At 38.1% G+C, this 12,569-nt stretch overlaps 1 protein-coding gene and 1 non-coding gene across 2 annotated transcripts in view; one reads left to right on the plus strand and one right to left on the minus strand.

The window, feature by feature from the left end:
• Nucleotides 1–12,569, minus strand: part of LOC145988076 (uncharacterized) — a 63,935-nt gene that overhangs the window by 24,308 nt on the left and 27,058 nt on the right. The gene's annotated exons all lie outside the window — the stretch shown is intronic.
• On the plus strand, nt 317–389 carry TRNAK-UUU (transfer RNA lysine (anticodon UUU)). The gene has a single exon. It is a non-coding gene; the product is annotated as a tRNA-Lys (tRNA).

Below are 12,569 nucleotides of genomic sequence, written 5' to 3' on the forward strand. Positions count from 1 at the left end.
AAGTTCTGCGCTCCCATTATGTATTGCCCTTCAAGTCGATAATATTCCCAGGTCGGAAATTTTTTGTGTGTAAGGCGAAATGGAATGTCCCGTTTCGCCTTAGAAAGTTCGTGTCACATAAATCATTTGAAATTGCATTGGGTGAGGTGAAAACGCAATATGGCGAAACGGGAGGACACGAGAAGAAAAGACGGGAGATTTATGATAAAACAATCACCCGTCACTGGCATCATAGAGTTCGAAGATGTAGAGTGGCTCACCGTATTCGTTTCTTGAAATCACTTGTCTGAATTATGTAAACAAAGTGCTTCCCGGTGCCCGGATAGCTCAGTCGGTAGAGCGTTAGGCTTTTAACCTAACGGTCCAGGGTTCGAGTCCCTGTTCGGGCGCTTTAATTTTTATTTGTCTTATTTTATTTTATTTCATTTTTATTTTTTTTATCGTCAAAATTTGTTTGTTTATTTTTGCAGAAAGACATTTATTGAATAAGTTTATGTGGATAATACAAATTCACCATTCCGTATCTTTCCATAAAATGCTACTTTTGCGAAAATGGCATCGCACACATTAAAATCACGTACGATAAATTTGACCATTTCCGCGGAATTTTCACACAATTTGTGCAAAATGTGTTAAAATTGGCGATAAATACTAAAAATTGCGTAAAATCGCAAATTTGCATTATTTCTGACTTAGTACTAACGAAAAATGAGAATAGTGTGTCATTTTACCCACGTATATGCAAATTCGGAGAACAATTACCGTTCTTGGGTGTTATTCATTTAATTGCAATAGAGGTCAGTGAATCCCTGCTTAAAAGCTCTAATTTCGATGCAGTTATCGTGATCACAATATTAGTAAGTAAAGGTGAAAGGTAAAGTTTTCCGTGCATATATAGCACCGTGCATTGAAGGCACATTTAGGGGATGTAGGGGTAAGGCCCCACATATTCTCAATCTCAGCCATTTTGGAGGTGATTTGATCAACATCATACTCCGGCCACCTTTATCTTTACCCCAGGGTTGTCTCAGGTACCCATTGATTTAAGGCTGGGTGAGTCCCAGAGCCGCTTTATGCGGGTACAAGGCCGGAAAAATTTCGATACCCTAACCGGTAGTTTTCCCTATCATTCTGTTTCTCTCATATCAGTTATTACTCAATATTCTATTTTTTCTCATTCAGGACAAACACAAATACCCTGTTTTACCAAGGATTCGAACCTGGAACCCCTAGCGCCGAAACGCTCTACGCTGACAACTCCTCCACGGAGCCGGAAACTTGCAATAGTGCTGCTCTCTTCTATCTCGCTAAAATACAATGGCGTACTTGAATTTTGAAGTATCTATCGGAACTCCTAATCGGATGGAATGGAAACGTATCATACACAATATCATTTTTTTTTGTCTTCTAGAGTTAGTTTCGGCATGTGCTTACGGCACAAATGAGACATTATTATTCAGACATACTAATGTGTCAATCACATAAAAAGAAATCATTAGAAAATCACGACTACAATATCAAGGAAAAAAGCAGAAACAGTATTCACTTGTAAAGCAGGTGGCTTCTGGTAGCTTCACCGGCGATCTTTCTTCCCTTTGACTTCAAACCGGGCGTTATGAACAGAGGGCGGCCCCTGTGGCGGAGTGGTTAGCACATCGCGCTACGACGCCAGGGGTCCCGGGTTCGATTCCCGGCTCGGCCATGGATGTTTGTGATTGTCTGTCCTGAAAAGTCTTGAAATTGAAATATGAATGAAATGATATGAGTGAATGAAGTGTGATGGGGGAAGCTTCCGCATAGGGGCTTTCCTTTTAAAAAAAAAAAAAAAAAAAGTCGGTAGAGCGTTAGGCTTTTAACCTAACGGTCCAGGGTTCGAGTCCCTGTTCGGGCGCTTTAATTTTTATTTGTCTTATTTTATTTTATTTCATTTTTATTTTTTTTATCGTCAAAATTTGTTTGTTTATTTTTGCAGAAAGACATTTATTGAATAAGTTTATGTGGATAATACAAATTCACCATTCCGTATCTTTCCATAAAATGCTACTTTTGCGAAAATGGCATCGCACACATTAAAATCACGTACGATAAATTTGACCATTTCCGCGGAATTTTCACACAATTTGTGCAAAATGTGTTAAAATTCGCGATAAATACTAAAAATTGCGTAAAATCGCAAATTTGCATTATTTCTGACTTAGTACTAACGAAAAATGAGAATAGTGTGTCATTTTACCCACGTATATGCAAATTCGGAGAACAATTACCGTTCTTGGGTGTTATTCATTTAATTGCAATAGAGGTCAGTGAATCCCTGCTTAAAAGCTCTAATTTCGATGCAGTTATCGTGATCACAATATTAGTAAGTAAAGGTGAAAGGTAAAGTTTTCCGTGCATATATAGCACCGTGCATTGAAGGCACATTTAGGGGATGTAGGGGTAAGGCCCCACATATTCTCAATCTCAGCCATTTTGGAGGTGATTTGATCAACATCATACTCCGGCCACCTTTATCTTTACCCCAGGGTTGTCTCAGGTACCCATTGATTTAAGGCTGGGTGAGTCCCAGAGCCGCTTTATGCGGGTACAAGGCCGGAAAAATTTCGATACCCTAACCGGTAGTTTTCCCTATCATTCTGTTTCTCTCATATCAGTTATTACTCAATATTCTATTTTTTCTCATTCAGGACAAACACAAATACCCTGTTTTACCAAGGATTCGAACCTGGAACCCCTAGCGCCGAAACGCTCTACGCTGACAACTCCTCCACGGAGCCGGAAACTTGCAATAGTGCTGCTCTCTTCTATCTCGCTAAAATACAATGGCGTACTTGAATTTTGAAGTATCTATCGGAACTCCTAATCGGATGGAATGGAAACGTATCATACACAATATCATTTTTTTTTGTCTTCTAGAGTTAGTTTCGGCATGTGCTTACGGCACAAATGAGACATTATTATTCAGACATACTAATGTGTCAATCACATAAAAAGAAATCATTAGAAAATCACGACTACAATATCAAGGAAAAAAGCAGAAACAGTATTCACTTGTAAAGCAGGTGGCTTCTGGTAGCTTCACCGGCGATCTTTCTTCCCTTTGACTTCAAACCGGGCGTTATGAACAGAGGGCGGCCCCTGTGGCGGAGTGGTTAGCACATCGCGCTACGACGCCAGGGGTCCCGGGTTCGATTCCCGGCTCGGCCATGGATGTTTGTGATTGTCTGTCCTGAAAAGTCTTGAAATTGAAATATGAATGAAATGATATGAGTGAATGAAGTGTGATGGGGGAAGCTTCCGCATAGGGGCTTTCCTTTTAAAAAAAAAAAAAAAAAAAGTCGGTAGAGCGTTAGGCTTTTAACCTAACGGTCCAGGGTTCGAGTCCCTGTTCGGGCGCTTTAATTTTTATTTGTCTTATTTTATTTTATTTCATTTTTATTTTTTTTATCGTCAAAATTTGTTTGTTTATTTTTGCAGAAAGACATTTATTGAATAAGTTTATGTGGATAATACAAATTCACCATTCCGTATCTTTCCATAAAATGCTACTTTTGCGAAAATGGCATCGCACACATTAAAATCACGTACGATAAATTTGACCATTTCCGCGGAATTTTCACACAATTTGTGCAAAATGTGTTAAAATTCGCGATAAATACTAAAAATTGCGTAAAATCGCAAATTTGCATTATTTCTGACTTAGTACTAACGAAAAATGAGAATAGTGTGTCATTTTACCCACGTATATGCAAATTCGGAGAACAATTACCGTTCTTGGGTGTTATTCATTTAATTGCAATAGAGGTCAGTGAATCCCTGCTTAAAAGCTCTAATTTCGATGCAGTTATCGTGATCACAATATTAGTAAGTAAAGGTGAAAGGTAAAGTTTTCCGTGCATATATAGCACCGTGCATTGAAGGCACATTTAGGGGATGTAGGGGTAAGGCCCCACATATTCTCAATCTCAGCCATTTTGGAGGTGATTTGATCAACATCATACTCCGGCCACCTTTATCTTTACCCCAGGGTTGTCTCAGGTACCCATTGATTTAAGGCTGGGCGAGTCCCAGAGCCGCTTTATGCGGGTACAAGGCCGGAAAAATTTCGATACCCTAACCGGTAGTTTTCCCTATCATTCTGTTTCTCTCATATCAGTTATTACTCAATATTCTATTTTTTCTCATTCAGGACAAACACAAATACCCTGTTTTACCAAGGATTCGAACCTGGAACCCCTAGCGCCGAAACGCTCTACGCTGACAACTCCTCCACGGAGCCGGAAACTTGCAATAGTGCTGCTCTCTTCTATCTCGCTAAAATACAATGGCGTACTTGAATTTTGAAGTATCTATCGGAACTCCTAATCGGATGGAATGGAAACGTATCATACACAATATCATTTTTTTTTGTCTTCTAGAGTTAGTTTCGGCATGTGCTTACGGCACAAATGAGACATTATTATTCAGACATACTAATGTGTCAATCACATAAAAAGAAATCATTAGAAAATCACGACTACAATATCAAGGAAAAAAGCAGAAACAGTATTCACTTGTAAAGCAGGTGGCTTCTGGTAGCTTCACCGGCGATCTTTCTTCCCTTTGACTTCAAACCGGGCGTTATGAACAGAGGGCGGCCCCTGTGGCGGAGTGGTTAGCACATCGCGCTACGACGCCAGGGGTCCCGGGTTCGATTCCCGGCTCGGCCATGGATGTTTGTGATTGTCTGTCCTGAAAAGTCTTGAAATTGAAATATGAATGAAATGATATGAGTGAATGAAGTGTGATGGGGGAAGCTTCCGCATAGGGGCTTTCCTTTTAAAAAAAAAAAAAAAAAAAAGTCGGTAGAGCGTTAGGCTTTTAACCTAACGGTCCAGGGTTCGAGTCCCTGTTCGGGCGCTTTAATTTTTATTTGTCTTATTTTATTTTATTTCATTTTTATTTTTTTTATCGTCAAAATTTGTTTGTTTATTTTTGCAGAAAGACATTTATTGAATAAGTTTATGTGGATAATACAAATTCACCATTCCGTATCTTTCCATAAAATGCTACTTTTGCGAAAATGGCATCGCACACATTAAAATCACGTACGATAAATTTGACCATTTCCGCGGAATTTTCACACAATTTGTGCAAAATGTGTTAAAATTCGCGATAAATACTAAAAATTGCGTAAAATCGCAAATTTGCATTATTTCTGACTTAGTACTAACGAAAAATGAGAATAGTGTGTCATTTTACCCACGTATATGCAAATTCGGAGAACAATTACCGTTCTTGGGTGTTATTCATTTAATTGCAATAGAGGTCAGTGAATCCCTGCTTAAAAGCTCTAATTTCGATGCAGTTATCGTGATCACAATATTAGTAAGTAAAGGTGAAAGGTAAAGTTTTCCGTGCATATATAGCACCGTGCATTGAAGGCACATTTAGGGGATGTAGGGGTAAGGCCCCACATATTCTCAATCTCAGCCATTTTGGAGGTGATTTGATCAACATCATACTCCGGCCACCTTTATCTTTACCCCAGGGTTGTCTCAGGTACCCATTGATTTAAGGCTGGGTGAGTCCCAGAGCCGCTTTATGCGGGTACAAGGCCGGAAAAATTTCGATACCCTAACCGGTAGTTTTCCCTATCATTCTGTTTCTCTCATATCAGTTATTACTCAATATTCTATTTTTTCTCATTCAGGACAAACACAAATACCCTGTTTTACCAAGGATTCGAACCTGGAACCCCTAGCGCCGAAACGCTCTACGCTGACAACTCCTCCACGGAGCCGGAAACTTGCAATAGTGCTGCTCTCTTCTATCTCGCTAAAATACAATGGCGTACTTGAATTTTGAAGTATCTATCGGAACTCCTAATCGGATGGAATGGAAACGTATCATACACAATATCATTTTTTTTTGTCTTCTAGAGTTAGTTTCGGCATGTGCTTACGGCACAAATGAGACATTATTATTCAGACATACTAATGTGTCAATCACATAAAAAGAAATCATTAGAAAATCACGACTACAATATCAAGGAAAAAAGCAGAAACAGTATTCACTTGTAAAGCAGGTGGCTTCTGGTAGCTTCACCGGCGATCTTTCTTCCCTTTGACTTCAAACCGGGCGTTATGAACAGGCCTTCCAAAGCGGAGGGCAAGCACATCAACGAACCTTGTTTAGGCCTGCCTTAACAATCTTAAATAATATTTTAAGTAGAGTTGGCTACACACACACAAACACTCACCGGAGTACCAAAAAACGTATGCACTCTTCAACAGCTGATAACTCACATAATTTTATGACCGTTTCAGGTATAATCAATCACTTTGAAATAATGAGTGAAGAAAGACTAAGCTCTGAACAAAGAAAATTTATCCTAAAGTGCTACTGGAAGTTTGAAAGCGCAGTTGAAGTGCAAATATAGTTTAGGAGAGAATTTGAAGCAGGTTCACTTAAGCGACTTACCATCGCTCGAAATGAAGCAGATGGAACTGTTCAGATAATGTCAACAAGAAATGTTCCGGAAGACCGCGAACATCGACGAGCCCTACAAAGCAAGAAGTTACACACAGTGATGCTGATGGAAACTTATCGCCAGAGTTCAAAGAAATCTGTGAGGCAAATTGATCGTGAGATAAGAATTTCAAAATCAAAAGCGTCCATTGCAGTTTAAAGTGCTGCTATTGGAAGAGTCACATTCCATGCTCTCAGTGCAGATGATCCGGACCGGAGAGTACAATTTGTGGGTCGTATTTGGCAAGATGTACAAAACAGATGGATTTGACGAAGAGGTTCCGAGGAATAGCCTCCGCGTTCACCAGATCTCACGCCACTAGACTTTATGTACAGGGATACATAAAAGGTAAAGTTTACGGTAGAAAACCGGCAAGAGTCGACGGACTGAAGCCAGTGATTGAAAGAGAATGCCCTCAAATACCGAAAGGAATGATTCTTGAATGTTCGCAATTCTATTGCTTCACGCTTCAAGCAATGCCTGGACCAGAACGGCAAAGTTTGAAAACAGGCCTAATGAAAAATTATTAACATGATCTTATTACTTATTTTTAGAAAATCAAAATTCTTTACGTGACGCCATTCACCCTGTGTGTATAGGGTAAAGGGCGGACAGATGGTGCAGGGAGACAGATGGCGCATGACGTGACTAGCAGATAAGGTGCAGGCCGTTGGCGACACTTTTCCACCGTTTTGAATAAGAGACATCAAGACGAACAAGTGAGCGTTGTGTTCCCGATAAATCCGATATCAGAGCTATTACAAAGCTTACGTCGTCAGGACGTAGCTGGTAAGTGAAATAAATTTATTACCACTATTTTGTAAGCACCATAGATCTCACATAGGAAGGAATTATGAAATTTTCAAACGCATTTCGGGAAGCTTGTCTGTTGCACTTCCATTGTTGTTTTGTGTATTCAGGTCAGTGTTGCCATCTCGACGTTGTGGGGTAAGAAGGCGCAATGATGAGTGGGACAGATGGCGGCGCTTTTTTACATTCACATGTAAGTTTACAAGATCAGCTACAGAGTTTGATACTATCGTTTCATTACCTCAGCCTTTACCTGCAGTAGTTAGTAATAAAGTCTTTCCACTTTTTTACAGAAATATGCCCAGAACGCGCCCGAGAACAACGGAACGAGTATCATGGACGGAGGAAGACCTTCAGAATGGTGCACACCGTGTGGTTAGCGAGAAGATGGAAGTGTGCGGTAAGCGAGTCGAGAATTCCACATACCAGGGTCTACCTACGAAGGCGACTTCTTTCCAAGGACTGATGAAATTGCCGGATTTAAGGCTACCGGCTCATGTTCACCTTCGCTTATTGAGATTGAGTTTTGGTTTTAGGCCCACGGTATGGACAGGAAGTTTAGACCTACAGTTTAAAGTGAGATGCGAACCACTTGTGGCTCCACCCGGTATTGAACTCATTTTCGCTTATGTTCTGTGGTCGCAACGAATCTATTACCGACAATAAAATTGAATGAGTGCTTATGAATGAGTGGTTAGAACTGTACCAAGAGTTAACGTTCACAGCAGACTGGATACAATGCATCAAATATACAAGCTAGTTCCATGATACTTGTTCAGTATATCCTTATAAGCGCTTTGCGTGTGGAAGAGTGAAAAATGGAACAACGGGCTGCCAACAAAGATCGCGACAGATGGGTATAAGCTACTATTTTTTTTTCCGTAAATATTGTCGCTACATGGTGATACAGAACTTAGCCATCGCACATTTTTGTTGTTCCTCAAGAACTGAAAAATGATGTAAATTACATTGAAAATAAATAAAGAGATTAAATAAACAGACGCAAAATACGTATTTCAGTCATTGGATGATTTTTCAATGTTTGAAACAGTTAGTGTTTATAATAATAATAATAATAATTATTATTATTATTATTATGTACATTAATTTTCCCCAAACAGATTCCCTTTCAAAATGTGGGATATGCATTTCCTCTTTACACCGAAAGCATCATCCCCCAAAAGAGCTAAGTTAATCCGTTACTGAACTATTAAAAATAAACATATCAATATCAAGGGCGTGCTGGGAGAAGGCTTTGTGGTCCTCACCCCTACGAAATATCTGTAAATTAGGAGTACTAGAAATAAATCATGTAAAATTAGCTTCCTTTGTCCAATTTTCGCAACATTTAAAAAATCGCATTTATGATTACATTTTATTGTCCACAGATGGAGTAGATACTCCCTACACATATAATCAAAAGTTTATACTTGACCAAGGCCGCCCGAAGGATTTTTCTGGGGAGGGGGGAGAGAAGCAGTGCTTAAAGTGGGGAAAAGTGAAGTGATGCTTTCCCCCAGTTAAGAGAATTCTCATAAAACATCCCAGGACTAGGATAATTTACATAGGCACTTCATCTGCTGACTTTCACGGCACCCCTCGTCCTTGTTTTCACGCTACAATTCCAAAATTTGAATTACATGAATTCTTTTCAGAAATCTTAAGAACGGGCAAATACCCTCCGCCCTTGCTCCCCCCTGCGGGCGTCCTCGTACTTGACAGCTACGTCTTAATGCGAAACTCAAAGTAATTACGTGCATTAGAGATACATCGTACAAATCTCCTTTGATTGAAAATAATTTTGCAAGCAACTGTCAGCTGTTTCGCAGACACGCTGCTTTCCCAACGGCGGTGACTCATGTGGTGTGAATATGAGAAATTTAGTCTATCGTAAATCCGCTTCTTTATCCTCGCTGCAGGAGTATTCCGCGACAAGGTGAAAATAATGTAAGGACATGGCTTTAGAGGCGGTCTTCCTCAGTGTTGCCAAACCAACTTAGCAGAAAGGAGCTAATCCCATGCTATACACCTTCACAAACAACGAATCTTGGATGAAATGCTAGTTAAGAGTGCATAATCATTGAAAACTGGTGGGAGGAGAAAGTCCCTCCCCCACAAACATATGTGTAAATAATACGATATACATATTTGTAGTGTTATTAAAATTAAAAATAAATTACTCAATTAATATCAAGGAAAAAAGCAGAAACAGAATTCACTTGTAAAGCAGGTGGCTTCTGGTAGCTTCACCGGCGATCTTTCTTCCCTTTGACTTCAAACCGGGCGTTATGAACAGGCCTTCCAAAGCGGAGGGCAAGCACATCAACGAACCTTGTTTAGGCCTGCCTTAACAATCTTAAATAATATTTTAAGTAGAGTTGGCTACACACACACAAACACTCACCGGAGTACCAAAAAACGTATGCAGTCTTCAACAGCTGATAACTCACATAATTTTATGACCGTTTCAGGTATAATCAATCACTTTGAAATAATGAGTGAAGAAAGACTAAGCTCTGAACAAAGAAAATTTATCCCAAAGTGCTACTGGAAGTAATAATATATTATTATTATTAATTACATAAAGGAAATTAATTTGTTGCTTGTATACATATCAGATATTGCAAAGCAGCTATCTAATTCCTTTACTAACTGTGTTAATAAGTTATGAAATAGTTGAAGTGGTTTTATTATGTGTAAGTCTTTGATTTATATTAACATAAAGCACAATCTAAACAATTAGATTTCATAGTTATTATTGTCTTCAATTCTTGTTTTACTTTTCTTTTATTGTGCGTATTGATGGGAATGTCGTCTTCCTAAGAAGCTCCCGTCGCTTCGCGTTCCGTGGGAAGTCATGCCATTCTCCTTACGCAGTACTTTTCTCTGATTCGTCGAGACTTTGACAGCATCTACCCTGCATCACCACCGTGGTTTGAAAAGAGCATGCGCGCAAGCGATTTGGGTCAGCTGCGGTTCCTCTCCCGAGGTCCAAGTAGTGGTTTGTTATGCCGTTCGAATATAATATAATTTATGTGTCTGTCTCAACTAACTAACTAACTAACTCTCTAGCCTTCTTAAACCCGAAGGTTCATGGCTGCAGCAACACAGGCCTTCCATCTTTCCCTATCTTGAGCAAGATATATATACTCTTTTCCATCCCTACCGATTTCCTTTAGGTCCATCTCAACGTTGTCCCTCCATCTTCGTCTTGGCCTTCCTACAGGTCTCTTACCATCAGGTTTCCCAACAAGAATCCTGTAAACTCCTCTTTCCTCTCCTATTCGTGCCACATGGATTGCCCACCTAAGTCTTCTTGATTTAATTATTCTAATAATATCTGGATATGAATACAAATTATGTAGTTCTAAATTATGTAACCTTCTCCACTAACCTGTCTCCTCATCCCTTTAAGGTCCAAATATTTTCCTAAGGATCTGACTTTCAAATATCTCAATTTATGTTCCTCTTTCAATGTAAGGGACCAAGTTTCACATCCATATAATACTACAGGCAAAATTACTGTTTTGTATATTTTAACTTTTAGTTTCTTGGATATTAAACGAGAAGACAAAAGTTTATGAAGAGAGAAGTAACATGCATTTCCTGAATTAAGCCTACTTTTTATTTCCTCTTTAATATAATTTTCATTTGTTAATATTACTCCTAAGTATTTGAATTTGGAAACTGGTTCAAACGAGTTGTTATCAATAATTAGATTTTGATTATTACCTAACACTTGGTTTCGGCCTGTAAGCATATATTTAGTTTTCTCTTTGTTAACTTCCAAACCTATCTCTTTAGCAGTTTTGAAAAATATTTTAGCATTATTCTTAATTGTATTCACATCATCCCCCAGTAAGTCTACATCATCTGCATATGCTAACAACTGAGTCACACCATTTAATTTTAGTCATTCTTTAGTTTCTTTTACCTTCCTAACAGCATATTCTAAGGCAAAATTAAAGAGCAATGGAGATAATGCATCTCCTTGTTTTAACCCATCATGAATTCTAAATTTGTCAGACATATTAATATCCACACGAATTTTACTTTCTGTTTCACTGCTGCATATTTCTATCATACTAACAAGCTTCTTAGGTATTCCAAACTCTACTAATACATTATATAATTTATCTCTTTTGACCGAATCATATGCTTTTTTGAAATCAATGAATAGCTGATGGACATTTTGATTATATTCCCACTTTTTTTCAAGTGTCTATCTGATGTGAAAAATTTGATCTGTAGTTGATCTGTCACGTTTAAATCCACATTGATAATCACCTATAATTTCATTAGCATATGGGGTTAGTCTTGTTAAAAGAATGTTAGACAATATTTTGTATGTTGTTGAGAGTAGAGAAATTCCACGGTAATTATTGCAGTTCATTTTATCACCTTTTTTAAACACAGGAACAATTATGGATTCTTTCCACTGTTGAGGGATTTCATCTTTATTTCATATTAAACAAATTAATTTATGAATTTGACATATTAATTAATTTCCACCATATTTAATTAACTCAGCTGGTATTAAATCAATGCCAGGTGATTTGTTATTCTTTAGCCTTTTAATAGCATCTTTAACTTCAGTCAAGTTAGGTTCTTGAACTAAAGGTTCTGCTGTGTGGACTTCATTTACTTCTGATTTATCTCCTACATGGACATTTAAAAGGTCATTAAAGTAGTTCTTCCATCTATTTAGAATATCGCTTGGGTCAGCTAGAAAATCACCGTCTTTATATTTTATCAAGTTTACTTTAGGTTGCCACCCCTTTCTAAATTCATTTACACCTTTATATAAATCTCTGATATTTTTATTTTTGCTGTTTGTTTCAATTTCGTTAATTTTGCTTTTCAAGTAATCTCTTTCTTTACTTCTAAACGTGCGGTTAACTTCTCGCTTTATTCTATTATAATTGCTTAGGTTTGTATCATCAGAGTTATTTAACCACCTAAGTCTAGCCTGATCTCTTATTTCTATTAGATTATGACATTCAATATCAAACCATGGCTTACTTTTTCTTGGTTTATGGTATCCTATACTTTCTTTAGCTGCTGATTCTATTGCATTACGTATGTGCTCCCAATTCTTATTTACGTCTGTCTCATTTATATTTTCATCATCATTTAAATCCTGCAAAACATCAAATCTATTTGACAATTTAATTTGGTAATCTTTCTTAATTCTTTTATCAGTAAACTTTCCTGTATTAAATTTTACAACTTTTAGATTTTGTTGCTTATG

The sequence above is a fragment of the Lepisma saccharinum genome, chromosome 5, assembly GCF_977018435.1.
Source record: "Lepisma saccharinum chromosome 5, izLepSacc3.1, whole genome shotgun sequence".
Classification (NCBI taxonomy): Eukaryota; Metazoa; Arthropoda; class Insecta; order Zygentoma; family Lepismatidae; genus Lepisma; species Lepisma saccharinum.